The sequence below is a fragment of the Octodon degus genome, unplaced genomic scaffold, assembly GCF_000260255.1.
Source record: "Octodon degus isolate 3935 unplaced genomic scaffold, OctDeg1.0 scaffold00031, whole genome shotgun sequence".
NCBI lineage: Eukaryota > Metazoa > Chordata > Mammalia > Rodentia > Octodontidae > Octodon > Octodon degus.
This window is the reverse complement of record NW_004524607.1, coordinates 16,164,121-16,184,304: the sequence shown is the minus strand read 5'-3', so window position 1 is coordinate 16,184,304 and position 20,184 is coordinate 16,164,121.

Below are 20,184 nucleotides of genomic sequence, written 5' to 3'. Positions count from 1 at the left end.
CCACTGAAACGGAGAATGGTGGTGCACGCCTGCAATCCCAGTGCAGGGGAGGCTAAGACAGGAGGATCTCTATGAGTTTGTGCTGCATAGTGAGACCCTGTACCAAATAAATAAATAAATAAATAAATAAATAAATAAATAAATAAGGCAAGTGAGGAAAGGCGTGCAGCAGGCATCTGCTGGACGCAGGACAGGGTTCAGACCCCAAGATATCGTAAAAAGGCATGGGAGTTTAAGGATCTGTGATGGGGGGCTAGGATTAGGGCATGTGGCCTTTAGGATGAAGGACAGAAGAGCAGACTCAGTGGCCCCCAAAAGTCCAGGTGAAGATCTCTATAGATATTTGTATGCATTGTCCTTAGCTCTGGATTTCATAAATCAAAATTTTCTTTCTTTGGCTGTAAAAGAAAAATGATCTTTTTTCTTTCTTTCTTTTCTTTTTTTTTTTTTTTTAAGACAGGATCTCACTATGCAGTTCAGGCTGGCCTTGAACTTACTTTGTAGCCTAGGCTACTAGTCTCAAACTCACTTGGATCCTCTTGCCTCAGCTTCTCCAGTGCTAGGATTACAGGTGTGTGCCACCATGTTGGGCCACAAATAATTCATTTTTATTTTATTTTATTTTATTTTTTGTGGAACCAGGAATTGAACTCAGGCCTCTGCACTTTCCAGGGAAGTGCTTATTCCACTGAGCCATCTCCCTGGCCCCAGTGATTCATTTTTAAATCCTTTAAGTCCCTTGTTTTGTCTGCCAAAGCCACTTCTTTTCTTGGGAGCTACTTTACTATCTGGCTTCCATGGTTCACCCGACATACATGGTGCCCTCTTTCACTGTTCTCTCTCCTGTCATCCTTCTTACCCCTTCTCCATAGGCCAAAATCTCCTCTCAGAGCCCTGCATAAATCATATACCTTTCTAGAGCTTCAGAATGATGAGACAGGAAGAGGCCCTAGAAACTGAATCAAGGGAAGGTGCTTTGTAAACCACCTCATACTTCCCCAGGAAGTGGAGACACAGGCAAGCCCCCTCTCCAACTCAAAGAATGGCGGAGCCTCCCCATCTACTGCTCCTAGCACTGTGTTTTACTTCCCCACTATCTCAGGCAAGACCCTGAGCCTCTCTCCAGATGTCTCCTGCCTATCTTGACAATGAACACTCAGGCCTTCTCTCTTTCTAAGGGACAAATAGGTTGTCTGCTAGGCCATCCTCCCTCTCTTGCATGTCCAGGGCCCACGTGAGAACAAATAGTTAGGTATTGGCTCTGGTGGGGAAGACCTGGCCAGTCACTGTATCCTATCCAGTCTCCCTAGGAGAGTTCTTTAGAGCCCTTTCAGATATGACATGTTAGCCTGGGGATGGAGAGGGTCTTCTTCTGGGCCCATAGCAAATTTGGGGTTCCTGACCACATTTTTCCACCATATAGAGGATCTGTTCTTGGGGCATGGTGGCACACGCCTGTATCCCAGTACTTGGAGGTTGAGCCAGGAAGATCTCTGTGAGTTCAAGACCAGCCTGAGGGTTACAAAAGTGAGAACAAGGCCAGCCCAAATTGCATAGTGAGACCCTGTCTCAAAAAAAAAAAAAAAAAAAAAAGATCAGTTCTTATAATATCTTTTTTAAATACATATTTTAGGGAAGGATCTACAGGGAGGTGTTTGGGGTCTTACTATTAGATTGGACTCGTAGTGATCTGCTTGTTTATATCCTCCCAAGAGCTGGGATTACAGGTGTGCGCCACCTCACCCAGTCTCAATTGCCATCTCAGCATGCTCTGGGGGCAGGGCTGGCCCAGCAGGCCCGGGTATCAAACCCCCAGCCCCTGAGCTATTTGGCCGGCCCTCTGGTTCTTATAATATCTGAACTCTTGAATTTTACATACCTGAACTCCCCTCAACTTTCATTTGACAGTATAGGACATTCCAAAGCCAGGTATGTAGAGTTTCCCCACACCCAGCCTGGGAGTTACAAAATGTCACCCCAAAGGCTCATGTATTCAGATTAGGAGATGATTGGATCATGGAGTACTGACCTCATCAGTTAATTGATGCATTAATGTGTTCATAATTGAATGTAATGTTGGGAGGTGCAGCCTGTTGGAGGAAGTAGGTTGCTGAGGTAGCCTGGCCCCTTTCTCCCTCTGTCTTTCCTGGCTACCTTGAGGTGAGTGTCCTTCCTCCACCGCCCCTTCTGCCATAGTGCTCCTGGTAGCAGCTAGCTGACGATGGACTAAGACCTCTGAAACCATGAGTCAAAAATAAACCTTTCCTTCCCTGGCATGCCTGTGCTGTGCATGCCTTGCTGGGGCACACTGAGACCAAAACTGAGACTGGGCATTGTGGCGCACACCTTTAATCCCAATGTTTGGGAGGCTGAAAACAGGAGGATCACTACAAGTCTGATCTGTGTAGTGAGACCTTATAGACCCTGTACTAAATACTTAAGAAAAGCTTATGTATTTTCCAGCCCAGACTACATAAAGACCCCTCTGTCAATTACCCTTCCCTTCCCTTCAAAATGGATCTTAGGCTCTCCCAAATATAGTGCTAACCCCACCCCACCTATGCCCAGTGGACCACAGGGAGCTTATTGCTTTGGCAGTGACAGGAAGTGACCCTGAGGTTCCTTCCTCAGTGGCCAACATCACAACTTGGCAGGTGAGAAAGAGGATAAAGACTGATGCTCCCAGTCTCAGGTGCTTATGGACCCTCAACCCCACACAGTTCTCATGCAATGAGTTCTCACACCATGCCTGATGGTGGCCAAGTGGAACAGGCTTTTACTGGATGTCACCTAAGGACTTTTCCATTTCATTCTGCTGTTAGAGCCCTGGGCCTCCTTCCTTCCCTTTGACTCCATGGCTTCAAAGAAGTGTTCTTCAGGCCTCTTGGGGAATGCTGCTCCCTGAGAGAGGGAGCCTCTGGGAAGATGGCCTCATGGACAGATCTCCGAGCATCTGTAGGAGCTGAGGGACCTCTGAGTCCAGGGCCTTCAAAACCCAGCCCTGATCAGGCTTGGTGATGCATTAGTGTAATCTCAGCTACTCAGAAGGCTGATGCAGGGAGTGGAAATTCTCACACCAGCCCAGGCAATTTAGTGAGACTGTCTGAAAATAAAATTTAAAAGGACTGGGGCTGAGTTATAGGTGACATACACCCATAGCTCCAGCACTTGGGAGGCTGAGGCAGGAGGATTGCTGTGAATTCAAGGGGAGCCTGGGCTACATAGTGAGTTCAAGGCCAGCCTGAGCTACACAGCAAGACCCTGTCTCAAAAAAGGGAGGAGCTGGAGACGTAGCTTAGTGGTAGGGTGGTTGAGTAATGTGCCTGAGGCCTTGAGTTCAATCCCCAATGTGAGAGAAAGAAAAGGAGAGAGACAGAGAGAGAGACAGAGGCAGAGAGAGACAGAGACACAGAGGCAGAGATAGAGAAAGACAGAGACAGAGACACAGAGACAGAGAAAGACAGAGAGACAGAGACAGACAGAGAACAAAAAGAGAGGAAACCAAGGCAGTTGAAACCCAGCCTTCATCAGAGGTCCCTCTAAACTAGCACCAGGAGGTTTGAGAGCAGAAAGGGTCCACACCACAAGCTGCCTATAATGCCACAGACCCCCATAGTCTCTATTAGGAACCCCTGTATTAGTCAGCTTTTTATTGCTGTGACCAAATACCTGACATAAAAAAATTAATGAGGAGAGGTTTATTTTTGGATTTTTGTTCTGTTTTGTTTTTAATGTATTTAGTACAGGGTCTACAGAGTCTCACTACACAGATCAGACTCTTAGTGATCCTCCTGTTTCCAACCTTCCAAGCACTGGCATTACAGCTGCGCACCACCATGCCCAGTATCTGTCGCCCTCTCAGCATGCACTGGGGGTGGGGCCGGCATGGTGCACCAGAGATAGAAGCCCAGCTGCTGCGCTCTGCCTAAACAGCTGCTTTAGTCTGCTGAGCTGAGCTATCTGACCGGCCCTGGCATTAAATTTTTGAGGCTCCTGCCTCAGCCTCTGCAGCAGCTGGGATTACAGGCATGTGCCATCACACCTGGCTTTGAGGTCAGGTCTTGCAACAGGAGAGAAGCCGAGTGCAGCATGAATCATACCATTCCACAAATGCAGAATGTTGGAGCAGGAAGAGGCTCCAGAGTTCATTTGTATCCTGAAAGGGAGATTTATAAATCTCCCCAGACTAAGCCCAGTGGGTTCTAAACCAAGGTCCCCCCTCTGGTGAATGGAAGAGCTAGCTAGCCTCCCTTCAAGGTTACTGCCAAGCTGCTTTCCTACTCCCCATCTCAGGCAAAGCCCTCAAACTTCTGCTCAGATGCTTTGATTAAAAAAAAAAAAAAAACCTAGCTTGAGCTGGTTGTGGTGGTGTACACCTGCAGTCCCAACATTCCAGGAGGTAGAGGCAGGAGCACTGAAAGTTTAAGCCCAGTCTGGACAACTTAGTAACTTCATTCTCTACCTCAGAATAAACAAACGAGCAAGCAAACAAAAAAGGCTGAGCATGTAGTTCAGTATGAAGGCCCTGATCTCAACCTCCACTTCAAAAAAGGGAATGATGGCTGGGAACCAAATTTGGACTGGGACCCACAATCTCTTCTACCTGTGTACCTATTCTGAGCTGCACTCCTTGACAGAGTAAAAGGCTGTCTGTTAGAGGTCAGAGCAGGCATCTGCTCACACCTGTACCCACCTTGGGGAGCCCAGTGGGCCACGGGGGCTGCAGTACTAAGACCCTTAGGCCTTCTGAGCCAGCAAAGCCCTCTGAAGTGTCCCCAGAGCTATCTCACCACTCAGAGCCCCGAGTCCGGCCTCTTCCTTTATACTGCCCCTGGCTTGGCTTGCTCAAGGCACAAGTGGAGGCATCTCAAGACCCCATCCCAGGTTACTGGGTCCATACAGCTCCCCACATTTGCTCACCTTCTGCACTGATGACTTCAGTGATCACAGAGGACAAGGCACAGTGGTCTTGGAACACCGGGAACACTCCCTTGTTGCCTCTGTTGCTCAGGGCCTTGGCATCAGTTACTGATGCGACTGAGGGGACAGCTGGAGTTTCTAAGGCAAAGTGATCCTCTAGGTAACCTGAGCAGGTCCCCCGTGACTAGGTAGACCAGCAGGAGGGCTGGACACCTTGGCCAGGACCCAGCCTGGCTGGCCCCTGCTCTATGGATTAGGGGGCCAAGCAACAGTCTTCAGGCAAAAGTGGAGGCTCGGCTTGCCCATTCAAGGTTACAGGGCTGGCTGCGTAGGTTGGGAGGATTCAACTGGGTCATTTGGGAAAGGGAAGTGTCAGTTCAGTGGGACAGGTGATAGTTGAGGGGACCGGTGAGATCTAGTGGGACATAGAGCTCAGTTCTCATAGAAAATGTCACAGTGTGAGCAATATAGGCTGGGCTGGTTGGCAGGTGAAGGAGAGACCCAGGTAGAAAACGCAACTTGGGTTGGGGAAAAGGTGCTGACTTACATCATTTTGGAAATGAGTAGAGTCTGTAAAACTACAGGCAAAAGGAATAGTGGTTGATAAAATAGTCCCACAGGGGCTCAGGTTAACAATTCTGAAATCACACCATATGTGCAGACTGGAATCAAATAATTCAGTAAGTGTATGGTGAGAGGAAAGGAGGAGAAGCTAGAATGATGTGTGTGGTTCTGGGTGAGACGTTCTGGGCATCAGTGCCAGCCTGTATTTGGCTTAATAAGGTTACAGGTGGATACATCGAGGAGGCTTTCTAGAGGTGTGAAGATTCATGGACCGATATATGCACATGTATGTGCATGCTTTGTCCACTGAGAGGGCCTAGAAACAAAAATACACCAGTAGCAACCAGCACACGGGTCCCAGATCTTGATTTCCAGTATCATTCACCAATAACAGAATCCCAGACAACCTGCAGAAAAGACTAGGGCAATTTCAAATGATTTGTACAGCTACACACACCCTCAACTCTGCCCCCCCCAAGGGAGTGAAACTTCTCCTTGGTAGGTGGCAACTTTGTTTTTGGGAGAGCAATGTGAAGAAGCTGGCGCCTAGGCACAGTGATGCTCCAGTGGAGAAACCTGACAAATGCTACCTTCGGCAGTTGATGAAGATTAACCTCTACAGTAACAAGCCCCATGAATAGTACATATCCTTGACTCATGTGAAGAGAATGGGAATTTTCATTTCAGAACTAGTCTGAGAAAAGCTACAAGGAACTCCAAATAAAGAACATTCTACAAAACATTCATCTCTTTACTAATTTATTTAGAGACAGGATTTCCTATGCAGTTCAGGCTGACCTTGAACTCACTATGTAACTTAGGCTGGCGTCAAACTCTTGGTGATCCTCCTGTCTCAGTCTCTCAAGTGCCTGCACTATAGGAGTGACCCATCATGCCCAGCATCTCAACTCTTTATAACTGTCATGATTATCTGAAATAAGGAGTCTAAGAAATGCTCACAGGTTAGAGGAGCCTAGAGAGGTGTGATGGATAATTGCAATGTGGTATCCTGGGTGAGAAGATGACATAGGATGACAACAACAGGGGAGATTTGAGTGTGGGGATAGGGCAGGGTGATGAACCCATGCTATTTATGTTCTCTCTCTCTCTCTCTCTCTCTCTCTCTCTCTCTCTCCCCCCCCCATATATGGATTTGGTACAGGGCCTCACTACACAGCTCAGACTCATAGTGATCGTCCTGTTTTCAGCCTCCCCAGCTCTGGGATGACAGGTGTGCACCACCATGCCCAGACTCAGTCACCAGCTCAGTGTGCCCCGGGGGGCTGGCGCAGCATGCAAGGCCGAGGATTGAGCCCTGGTCCCTGCGCTTGCCAAAGCAGGTGCTTAGTACACTGAGCTATCTCACCTGCCCCCTCTCTCTTTCTTTTCTTTTTCTTTCTCTTTCTCTTTTCCTTTCTCTTCTTTCTTTCTTTCTTTCTTTCTTTCTTTCTTTCTTTCTTTCTTTCTTTCTTTCCTTCCTTCCTTCCTTCCTTCCTTCCTTCCTTCCTTCCTTCTTGTCTTTTTGAGGCAAGATCTCCTTATGAGGTTCAGACTGCCCCTGAATTTGAACTCACTGTGATCCTCCTACCTCAGCTTCCTCAGTGCTTGGATTGCACATACATGCCATCCTGTCTACTTGCTTTTCTTTTAAGGCAAAAGATGTTTATGTATGAGGGTTTTTTCTAAACTAAAACTTGGATAGCTCCATGGTATAAAGCACCTGCCTGGCAAGGGTGAGGTCCTGAGTTTGATCCCCAGTTCCAAAAAGAAAAAAAGAAACCTTGAGTATTCAGGATTAATTGTGGTGTTGGCTCTTTTCGATAATAGGTTGATTTGGGGTCCCACTCAGCTCTAAAAGGATGCCATCTCTGGTGCAGGGGATTTCATATTACATTAAGAGCTTTTTTGTGTATGAAACTAAAACTATTCTAAAATTAAAAGTTTATTTTAAAACTCCTCTCCTCAGGATGTGGGCCAGATAAAAGTTACTTGTAATAGGTCACCATGTTTGAGCTCTTCGTTCTCCATTGTTCTCCACACTTCATCTACTCAAAGGTGTTTTCCAAGATAGTGTGTTTTATGTGCGACAGATTGAATGTGTGTGTGTGTGCGCGCGCGCGCGCGCACGTGCAAGAGAGAGAGAGAGAGAGAGAGAGAGAGAGAGAGAGAGAGCAAGAAAGATGGACTTTTTGTATATGCAATCTCTCATTTCATGTATACTATATTGTGTTATAAACCAGATTATAAACTATGCTTGGGAGTTTAAAGTATATGCCCATGAATGAAAAAAATAACAATCATGAGTGAAAAAGAACAGCCCCAATACAGATGGAAGTGTCTCATGTTATAAAAGAATCCACGCAGCAGCACAGCTCTAACTGCTTAACAGGCTGCTTAATTGTGGTGCTGCATGGTAATCAGACATAAACAGTGACAGTCACATGGGTGAATTGACAAGCTCTTTTGTTTTCTCTTATTAACAAACAGTGTTTCTCCAAGATGGTAAAAAACCCTTCTGGGCCAATGTAAAATGGTGTAACCATTATGGAAAGTTATTTGGCAGTTTCTTTAAAAGTTAAGTGTGGGCCGGGGCGATAGCTTGGTGGTCTAAATACCTGCCTGGCAAGCGCAAGGACCCAGTTTCAATCCACAGTACTGCATACTGAGCTGACCCTGGGGTTCCCTGGGCACACTGTGCTGGCCAATGGAACTGGGTATGGTGGTGTATGCCTGTAATTCCAGCTCTGGGGAAGCTGAGACACGAGGATCACTATGGAGTCTGAACTACACAGTAAGACCCTGTACCAAATAAGTAAAAGATTAAAAAATAAAAAGTTAAATATATGGCCAGCCACTGTGGCACAATTCTACCACCCCAGTGCTGGGGAGGCTGAGACAGGAGAATCACACATTCTGCCCAGGCAACTTAGCAGGACCCTATCTCAACTTAAATGCACATAGATAAATGACTAGGGAGGTAGCTCGGGGCAGAGGCTCTGGGTTTAAGCTTTAGAACCACCACACACAAAAAGAGTTAAGTATATTACCCTCTTGTCTTTGTCTGTTTAGCATGCCATAACAAAAATACCAGACTGGGAAGTCAGTTTGTATGCTGTGTGTGTGTGTGTGTGTGTGTGTGTGTGTGTGTGTGTGAGAGAGAGAGAGAGAGAGAGAGAGAGAGAGAGAGGTGTTGAATTTGAACCCAGGATATCATGCATGCTAGTCAAGTGCTTTACTACTGAACTGCATCCATAGCCCCAGATTGGGTGATGCTTTTTTTTTTTTTTTTTGAAACAGGGTCTCAAAATAAGGGGCTGGCCAGATAGTTCAGACTGGATTCAGATTCATGGTAATCCTCCTGCCTGAGCCCTCCAAGTGTTGGGATTACAGGCATGCACCACTATGCTGGGCTAGGATCCACTTTTTTCTTTTATTTTTGGAAACAGTCTCACTATGTAGCCCAGACTAGCATCAAACTCAGGTAATCCTCCTGCCTCAGCCTCCCAAGCGCTGGGACTATAGGCATGAACCACCATGCCCACATGAATGTAATTTATATATAATAGAAAGTGATTGCTTATAGTCCTGGAGGCTGGGAAGCCCAAGATTAAAGTGTTTGAGCCCCATAACAAAATACTATGGATGAAGTGGCTTACACCACAGAGATTTATTTGACCAAGGCCCTGGGGGTTGCAAGGGCACAGCCAAAGGGCTAAACCGTTGAGTTCCTTGTGAGGGCTCCTTCCTGGTAAGTAGGCATATGTAAACTGCGGTGCATCTATACAGTGGACTTCCACTCAGTAATAAAAAGAAATGAACTATGAATACACACAAACACATGGCTGAACCTCAATAACATTATAATAAGTGAAAGAAGTTGCTTATAAGGGCTCTCTGATTCCATTTATATCAAATTCTACAACCTGCAAACTTTTTTATAACACCAGAAGACAGATTTGTTATTCCAGGTGCTGGGGTGGAGGGAGGGATTAATCACAAAGGAGTGTGAGCACTCTTGGTGGTGGGGGTAGTAAATACAGAATCCTGGGCTAGCGAGATAGCTCAGTGGACTAAATGCCTGCTTTGGCAAGTGCAGGGACCAGGGTTCAATCCCAGGCCCTGTATGCTGCGCCAGCCCCAAATCTGGGGCACACTGAGCCGGCATGTGAGTCAACGTGTGGTGGCCCATGCCTATAATTCCAGTGCTGGGGAGACTGAAACAGGAGGATTACTACAGTCTGAGCTGTATAGTGAGACCCTGTACATATAAAAAATATTTAAAGAGATTAAAAATAGGGGCTGGTGAGATGGCTCAGTGGTCTAAAGCACCTACTTGGAACAAGCTTAGGGAAGCCCAGGGACCATGGTTCAATCCCCCAGCACCACATGCCAGCCAGCCCGCCCCCTGGTGGGCTGAGCTGGCCACACACACACACACACACACACACACACACAAATAAATAAAAAAAATTTTAAAAAAAGAGAGATTAAAAATAAATAAATAGCCAATGATGAAATCAGTCATGGCTATAGAATGAGGTCTTTTTAAAAACTCTAAAGGCTGGGCTTCAGTGGGTTGGGACAATGGTGCTGCTGCTGCCTTGGGAACAGAAACCGTTATGCGCAGGACCCTGTCCAGCCATTCTCTACCTATCTTTTCACTGGACTCTTTATCTGTACTCTCTATTTTTCCTCTAGCATCTATATTAGTTTTAATTGATGCATAGTAATTGCAAAAATTGTGGGCATTTGTGTTCTTTAAAATATCTTGCCTGGTATGGTGGCACATGCCAGTAATACTAGCACTCTGGAGGCTGAGGCAGGAGGATCACTACAAGTTTGAGATCAGCTTGAGTTATACAAGGTCAGCCTGAACTACATAGTGAGATTCTGTCTCAAAAACAGAAAAAAAAATCTTTATATATTGTGGACCACAACTGTAATCCCAGCACGTAAGAAGCTGAGTCAGGTGAATTATCTGGAGTCTGAGGGCCGCCTAGGCTACACAGTGTGTTCAAGGCCAGTCTGGACTGCATATTTAAACCCTGTGTCAAAAAAAAAAAAGTGAGACCCTTTCTCAAAATAAGGGGCTGGCTAGATAGTTCAGTGGACTAAAGTGCCTGCTTAGACAAAGCACAGAAGCTGGGTGTTTGATCCCTGGCATGCTGTGCCAGCCCAGCCCTTAGGGTGTGCTGAGATGCGACTAAGACTGGGTGTGGTGGTGTGCACCTATAATCCCAACGCTTGAGAAGCTGAAACAGGAGGATCATTACAAGTCCGATCTGTATCATGAGACCCTGTAGACGCTGTACTAAATACATTAAAAAATAAAAATAGAAAACAATACTTTTCTCAAAATAAAAAATTAAAAAAGAACTGGGGCCATAGCTTAGTGTGAAAGCCCTAGTTTACACACACACACACACACACACACACACACACACACACACACACCCTTTGCAATAATTGACAATGGTCAGTAAAATGTTTCAAGAATTTTCTATGAGCCACTCCAACAAATTAATTGGAACCTAAGGAGGGAATTATAGGACCACAAAATTTAGAGCCATATGGCTAGAAGTATAGGTGGAACTTGCAGTTGATATCTTAGGCAGGTACAGGTCTTGTGGGTCTGAGCGCTCCACCTGTGGGATGTGAGTTGAACTCCAAATAGACATTGCCAAACTGAACTGAATTCTAGGACAGCCAGCTGATGTTTGTTGGAGAATTTCTCGGTGTGGGGAAACTCCACATACCTGGCTTTGGAATGTCCTATACTGAATATTTACTGACAGTGAGAAAGGCTGATTGTCCCCTCTCTTCCAGCCACCCTTCTGCTCTCAGTGGAACTCAGCATCTCATACTGCTTCTGTTGACCACAGAAGAAAGCATTTTGCTACAATCCTGCTTTTCCTCCTCCAACTTCTACCTTTTTGCCAGTGGATAGAGGGTCAGAGGTCAGGCCAGGGCATCAGGGTTATTAATAGATGTGGAAAAGGAATCTCTGGAGATTGCAGAGTGGGCACTACAGGGCTGGCATCCTTGACCCCTCTCTCCATTTTGCTTCTCAAAGTCAAATACCAGTAAATGCTCTAGACTCAGTTTACTGCTTTCAAATTATAATCAGAACCCCCACTTCTCTCACTCCCGGTGCCAGCCGCCACCATCCCTGTCCCGGACTGGTTTCTTGGCTTCCTCATGGGTCTCCCCTTTCCCCTTCAATCTGTTATTAACATGGCAACCAGAATGAACTGCTCATGGTTAGACACTATTTTGTCAGAGAAATCCAGGCTCAGACATACAGAAAAGGAAAACTATGAAGACATGGGTAGAAGATAGCTATCTGCAAGCTAAGGAGAGAGGCCTTAGAAGAAACAGACATGCCAACAGCTTGATCTCAGACTCGTGGCCTGAAGAACTGTGGGAAACACATGCCTGGTGCTTAAGCAGCTCTGTGGTATTTTGTTGTAGTGATCCCAGAAGACTAATAGCCTGCCACAGTGAAATTGCATCTGGGCATGGCTAAAAGGTTCTTCATTCAGGATGTGTTGAGAGGATGGGTATGAGACTGGGCCAAAAGACCAAATGATGACAGATAGAGTTTTATTGGGAAAACCAAGACATTGGTTTAAAATTGGCTAATATCTCCCTCTCTTTCTGCCAAGTCTTCTCCACCATGTCCAGCTATTTTGGACTGAGGAAACAGAGTCTGTGCTGAGGATTTAGATTCTTCCCTAAGCCTCTGTGTATAATTGCACTGGGCCCTTAAGGCCTTGAGTGACAAAGGGGAAGACCATCCCCATGACTGAGCTGAGTTTGACCAATGACACAATACCTCCCTCCTCTGCCCAGGACTGGGGATTGAATTCATGGCCTTTCCACTGAGCTGTATCTCTAGACTTTTTATTTTTTATTTTAAGACAGGTCAGATCTACTCTGGTTTTGATCTTGTGATCCTCCTGTGTCAGCCTCCAAGAGTGCTGGGATTATAGGTATGTGCCACCCTCTTGCCATGGCATTTTGAGGGCAGGTCTGATGGTTGGCACAGGGCCATGCTATGGTTTTAACAACTTGGTAGCATGTTAGTCAGTGTCTCTAATACTGGCTGTGTGACAAATAACTTCTGATTTCAGTGGCTTCACATAACCAAGGTTCATGTGTCACTTACCTCACAGTCTGGTGCTGCCTGTGAGCCAGTGTTTCCCTCCCTCAGCACCTCGCTTCTATCACAGGGTGAAATCGGCCCCAGGAGCACCAGCCTCTACCTCTGCTTTATATTCACTTCCCCTTCCTCTTGTATGCCGTCCCAGCCACCTTAAAGTTATTTTATTCGGTTTTATGTATCTATGCCTGCCATCCCCAATTCTGCCCACATGAAGATGAGATGATACAACATTCTGAAGTTTCTTTTTGTCGTCTTTATACTCATTGATTTCCTTGCAGTGGTCAAATAAGCTTCAGATGGAGTCATCAGAGCCTGGTGGGCTGGTCCAATCATCACTGGAGCCAGGACAGGGAGAAGGGACACTTTGCTTATGCCAGGGACATTTCATGGAATTTAAGGGGGCTCATTCCAAGCCCCTCCTAGTGGCCTGGCCTGTTTGCACCTCCCTGGTGAGGTCACTGGCTGTCATAGTGTCCATCTTTTCCTCATCTCCTAATTCTTTATTTTTGTTTTGAGTTTGTTTTCTTCAGTACTGGAGATTGGATCTAGGATCTTCACCCTAAAGCTACATCTCCAGTCCTTTTAAAAACAATTCTTACATTTTGAGACAGAAACTTGCTAAATTGCTAAACTGCCCAGGCTGAACTCAAACTTGCAATCCACCTGCCTCAGCCTCCCAGAGTGCTATAATTCCAGGCTTGTGCTACCACACTCCACCTAGAAGCTCCTAGTTCTTGGACAATCTGAACTTGGCCTTGTTTGCCAGCTCTTCTTTTTCTGTTGAGGAGCCTTGGTTCCTTCTCTATACTCTCTTTCATTTCCTAAGGAATCACGTCTGTACTGGGTGACCTTGCTCCACTGTGCAACTGCAGGCTTGTGGATAAAATTTCTTTCCCCTGCCTTGGAATACACATTTCCTTGAACCTGCACCAGGAGACAGCTGCCAGGAAGGGATCATATTAATAGATTTGCCTTTGAGTCTGGGAAGCGAAGGACATCTACCAGAAGTTACTGCTGTGCCCCAAAACATCCCGTATTGTTTTACTGTTTTATTATTTTATCCATCTCAGCTTAGTCTTACATTTTTGGAACATTTTTGAGATATACCTCTCATGATTCCATATATCACAATTTAATTAGATTTCCACTTACTGACTCCCAACCCTGCATCCCTGCCCTACCTTAGTATTACCCAGACCACCTTTCAGGAATTCTCCTGTTCCCTGAGCAGCTCATGTTCTGTGGGAGAAACAGATCTAAGCTGTGTCTTCAGCAGCGGACTTTGTTCAACTCAAGGTAAGGATCACATTCCACTTCTTTGGCTATGTCATTGGTTCAAGGGTGAACCTATAGCCTAAGTTAGCAAGGTGAATCAAGATGAATCTCAGCAACAACAACAACAACAACAACAACAACAACAAAAGAATCTCAGCATTCCTACTTGGAATGTTAGAGAAGACCTCCTCTCCCATCTCCTGTCACTGGATGTGAATGTGCAGACATGTGGTCTAAGCTATGGCTGACAGCCTTTCTACCACCAGGAGGAAAGCTGGGTTTTAGGATTAGGCAGATGCTCCAGTGGCAAACTAAGGAACAGAAAGAAACTTTGTTGTTGGTGATGCCAGTAAGCTGCTGCCTGAAACCATTCTTGAAATCATTATTGCTGGATATTCCGGTGGCAGAGGCCAAAAAATCTTCTTTTAAAATCCCGTTTGGGTTTACCATTACTTGCAATGTATTATTAATTTTTTTTTTTTTTGGCAGTACCACAGATCAAACTTGGGACCTTGAGTTTGCCAGGCAGGTGCTTATACTTCTGAGCTATATCCCTGGCCCCACTTGCAATGCAAAGTGTCCTGAAATGCCAAACCCTTTTACGCCAAAAATATTGCTCTTTTTTTATTGATGAAATTTATTATTGTTGAGGATGGTGCCTATATTATATAAGACCAGTGCTCTAACCCCTGAGCTATGGAGTCCCCTATGTTGCGCATATTACAGCTAATATTCATTGAAGTACTTTAAGGGCATTATCTTATTTAACCTTCAGAGCAGCACTAAGGTACATGCTTTCATCCTGACTTTACAGATGAAGAAACCGAAGCTCAGAGAAGTTAAGAAAGTAGCCTGAAGTCATTTAGTAGAAGAGATGGCTCCTTGACTGGATAACCATAAGTCTGATTCCCAAATGTCTGATTCTCTTAGACCCCACCTGACCTCCCAGTCAATATTTCACATTTCTTCTTAGAATTATGTTTCTGTCTGTCCTTAGCAGAGTTCAGCATCAGTCCTCATGTGCTGGACATCAGATGTATTAATACAAGATGTGATCCAAGGGGTGGTGGTGGTGTACACCTGTAATCCTAGTGCTTAGGAGGCGGAGACAGTGGGATCACTGTAAATTTAAGGCCAACCTAGGTTACATAGTGAGACTCTGTCTCAGAAAAAATACATGATTTTTACGGTGAATGTTTAATTTTTAAAATTACGACAGTAAAGAACTCATATCCTGTTAATCTCCCTCAAAATACTCCCCCTTGTTTAGCATGCACTTATCCCATCAATCTTGCCTCTTTCTTTTTTTTTTTAATATTTATTTATTTATTTATTTATTTTGTGTGTATGTGGCCAGCTCAGCCCACCAGGGGGCGGGGCTGGCTTTGCCTCTTTCTTTGCTTTTTCTTTTTTTTGGAGGGGGTAGCTCAGCCCACCCTGGGGGTGGTGCCAGGGATCAGACCGTGGTCCCTGTGCTTGACTAAGCTTGCCTAAGCAGGGGCTTTAGACTGCTGAGCTATTTCACCAGCTCCCTCTTGCCTCTACTTCTTTCTGAAGCAGTTCTGGAAGTCTTCTTTCATGAGTGTCTTTAATTGCAATATCATGGCTATCTTAATGTTCTGAATCAATTCAAAGTGTTCCCCTTTCATTGCTATTTTGACTTTTGGAAAGAAGCAGAAGTCACAGGACATCAGATCTTGCGAACAAAGTGGATGGGAGTACTGTAATGGTTTTATTTGAGAAAACTTGCCATAACATTTTGAATCAATCCAGGATACTGAGGCAGCCATGAGAGCACACATAAGAACATGAACACTTCTAGAGATGTTGCAGAAAGTGACAAGAATGATGGGATGAATGTGTTTGATGACAGGGGAATAGAAGGGTAGTCATGGCAATGTGTCTTTTATTGTAATACTTCAAAATTTTAAAAAAAATTTAAATCATTTATTTATTTGGTACAGGGTCTTGCTATGCAGCTCAGACTCCTAGTGATCTTTGTGTCAGTCTACCCAGTGCTGGGATTACAGGAGTGCATCGGTTTCAGTGGCTGCCAACAGTATGTGGTACTGGGGATTGAACCCAGGTCCTTGAGCTTGCCAGGCAGGTGCTTAGACCACCGAACTATCTCCCCCGCCCTAGTTTAAAATTTTAAAAGATTAAACATTTATTGCAGTTTTGACTGTGTTTTATAAGTAAGACACATGACTGCACAGTATCTAGAAATTCCTCTTCCTTTCCCCCCACAAGTCTCAGCAAAGTGTTTATAATACTGTGCTTTGCTTTTCTTCAGCCTTCTTCCGAGGGGAGATATCACACTTGATGGTGAGCAGAACTATCGGCAACCCAAGCAACAACAAAGCATTCAGAACAAGGATATCTGTGTGATATACAGGTGTAGGATCAGTTTAGACAGCTAGGAAGTAGGGATTCTACTTTAAAAGCACCCCTTTTTAATATGGCGTCTGAGTATGGTGTTTGAAGGCAAGTAGAAATTCAAACCTGTGACTGGAGAACCCGTATGGTGCACTCTGAGCCACTCACAGTGACACATTGTGGCCCCACCTACTGGCCAGAGCAATTTTTGGCTTGGTATTACCATTCAAGATTCCCCCAGGTACAATTCACCCTTTTTCTTTCATTCATTCAACACATTTTTATTAAGAATTTACTGTGAACTAGACATTAGAACAGTTGTTGTTGACATAATAAGCAAATACACATCCAATCCTTGTCCTCCAATAAAAATACTTTTGTAGGGGCTGGAGAAATGGCTCAGTAGAATAATTGCTTCCCTGGCAAGTGCAAGGGCCTGAGTTCAATCGCCGGTTCTGCCAAAAAAATAAAAATACATAAAATTGTATTTTTGTAGCTGGGCATATTGGTACTCGCCTGTAACCCCAGCTACTTGGGGGCTGGAGGCAGAAGAATCATGAATTTGAGCTGAGCCTGCGCAACAGAACAAGACCCTGTTACATTCTTGGTTCTCCTTTTTGTTTCTCCATTGTAAAATTCCTCATGACCAACAAATCACTGTAAGCAAGCATCCTGTGCTATGTGCCTATTGCAAGAACAGTTATGCATTCCTGTATCCCATTTCCTAAGTATTGCTTCAGTCGTTCCCTTGGGGACAAGTGATCATGGTGTAAAAGGTGGTTGATCGTGTCAAGTGATCTTGCAGGAGGTAAACAATTGATACGACAGGTCCAGTTTCAGGCTGACAAGAGGGTTTAGGAATGCTCCTAAGAGGAATTCTTTGTTACGTGCACCAAAGGTGATATAATCCTTTGTATCACGCTTGAATTACACTTCTAGTTTTAGGCTTCATAGTGTTTTCTCTTATGGCAGCTTATAAAATACAGGCATAATATTTGTGTTTGAAGATAGCGAAGAACAGAGGAAAATAAAATGGTGAAAGCACATGATTTTCAGAAACTGACCAACCACTGATAAATTCATCATGAAAAAATAATTTAAAAAAAGCAGTGAATAGTCTAGTTGCAGAACTACGCTTAACAACAAAAGAGTAAGGGAAAAAAAAAAGAGTAAGGGAAAATACAAATGTCCAACAATTAGAGAATGTTAAGGTCATTATCTTGTATCTCCAAGTAATAATAAAACTATCTTTTAGTGGAAAACACTTATGATAAACTAAAAAAAATCAAAATTGCCCAGATACTACAAAAGTGTCTAGATTATAGCCATTTAAAATTTTTCAGTGAATATAAAAGTTCACATTTTCTATGTATAAAAATACATAGTAAAGTAGCAGTTAAGATAGAAATTTTTTTGTCATTATTTGTACATTTTGGGTTTTTTTATGTGTGCAAGAGGGTCTTGATATGTATCCCAGGCTGGCCTTGAATTTACAGTGATCCTCCTGCCTCAGCCTCTCAAGTGCTGCAATTATAGGCATGTGCCACGATGCCCGGCTTTGCCATTATTTATATACTTTAATAAAAGTTAAAATTTGTGGGCCAGGGAGATAGCTCAGGGGTCTAAGTGCCTGCCTGGCAAGCACAAGACCAGGTTCAACCCCTCGGGGCCCCATTATTGAGCCATCCACCAAAACCAGGCATGGTGGTGCATGCCTGTAATCCCAGTGCTGCAGAGGCTGAAACAGGAGGATCACTATGAGCCTGAGCTGATAGCGAGACCCTGCACCAAATAAAGATGAAAAACAAAATTGTTTACAAGGAAATCATGAAATAGGGGAAGAGTTACAGGTAGCATATCTCAATATGGTTTGAAAAATGGTTCACCTACTCAGAAAGTCAAAGGTGGATTGAGCATCAGGCATGGTTCACTCGGCTCTATTTTTCTGTACCTGTCTCAGGTCTCACTCCTTAGTGTGTTGGACCTATCCTCATGCTCCCCTCCTTTCATGGTCCCTAAAGGAAGTGAAGTTCCAAGAATTCTTTAAGTTCTCCCTCCTCCACCTTCTTTTCAGTGCTAGAGATTGAACCTAGAGCCTTTACATTAAGCTATATGACCAGCCCTTTTATTTTCAGACAAGTTCTCCCTAAGTCACTATACTGCTCAGGCTGGGCTCAAATTTTTGATCCTCTTGCCTCAGCCTCTCAGAATACTGAGATAATAAGTAAGAGCCAGTCCATTTGGCCCTTTCATATCTTCATCCAACTTGGTGAGAGAGGAGAAACCATTGAAGGGGAATCCTAATCTTCACGGTGATTGATTCTTTTGCACTGAAGTCTTGCTATGCTCTGGCTGTCCTGATTTGAAAAAATTATTGTGGTAAGGACAGTACGATTACCCTGATTGACCAAGACTAATCTAATAGGTGGGACCCACCCTTAAGGTTGGAAATGAGTCTAATCCTATCTAAAAAATATGCAGGGAGGACTGTACCAGACATACTGAGTAGGAAACCTCAACTGCTTATAATGCAAGTTTCACTATTGTGCAAAACAGGAATGGAAGTAAGAGGATAGTTGAAAAGTTAGAAGATAGTCTTTGGATAAGCCCTTTGAATGTTTCCTTTCCCTTCTGTTATAAAATCCAGATTTACAAATGCCCTTAAAATCTTGGAATTCTGTATCCTTTGATTAAGGGCAACAATCCTGTAGTCTGTATAAATAGCTGCTTCTCCTTAGAACAAAGAAGGCCTACTCTACTTTGTCATTTAATTGCAGTGCTGTAGGCAGTGGAGTTCGGGACACCAATAGAAGAGGCATAATTCAGCTATGTAGCCATGGATGCAACACATTAAAGACAACTTTGGAGTGGTGCAAAAAGATCACCAAAACACAGAGCTGAGTCAAAAACAATCTCTGGAGAACCATTATATGTAAGTCAATGATTTTTTTTTTTTTTTGAACTGGGATTGAACTCAGGCCCTTGCACTTGCCAGGCAAACCCTTATTCTACTGAGCCATCTCCCCTGGCCAATGAGATTTTTTTGTTTGTTTGTAGACATGCTCTCACTATGTAGCTCAGGCTGGCCTTAAACTCACTATATAGCCCAGGAGAGTGTGGAACTCATAGTGATCCTCCCAAGCTTAGCCTCCCAAGTGTTGGGATCATAGGCATAAGCCACTGTTCTGGGGCTATTTCTGTTTTATCACCAATGTTGGTGTCTAGAACAGCACCTAGTATACATTAAGCACTCAATATATGTTTTGTTAAATATATATATATATATATATATACACACATACACACACACACACATATATATATATGCGCAGACAAAAGGGTTTTTAGGATACTTAATGTGTATCCTTATTGGGATTCAGGAGGGATGGCGGCCAAGGAAAATTTTTTATTTGGTTTTGGATAGTTTGACTTCTTTACTGAGAAATGTTATCATTGGCATTTATCTCAAAAATGAAAGCTAGTCCAGCACAAAAAGCCATAGGTGATCAAACCGAGGTTTAAAGTTAGTTTGAACTGAAACTATCCACAACGAAATGAAAAGAGATAAAAATAAAGTTCTGCATGCAAGAGGGAAAAAAAGCAATTTAAAATATTTGAGCCCCAGCTCAGTGTCAACCACCAGAGCGGTGTCAGCTGGAGACCCTAAAGATACCCACCCCAGTTCTGGCCTTGTGATGGACTCGATACACCGTTTCTCTGGTCATATCGCATGTTCAGATTCTGTGTTCATAAGTTTGGGAAGGTGAATGATGTACTCAGAAGGCGGCAAACTCAGGAAGGAGAGAAAAAAAAAAAAGGGAATCAAGAAGCTGAAGTAGGCAGCAAAGAAAGACAAACAGGAAAAGTACAGGCTTTGAAGCGGG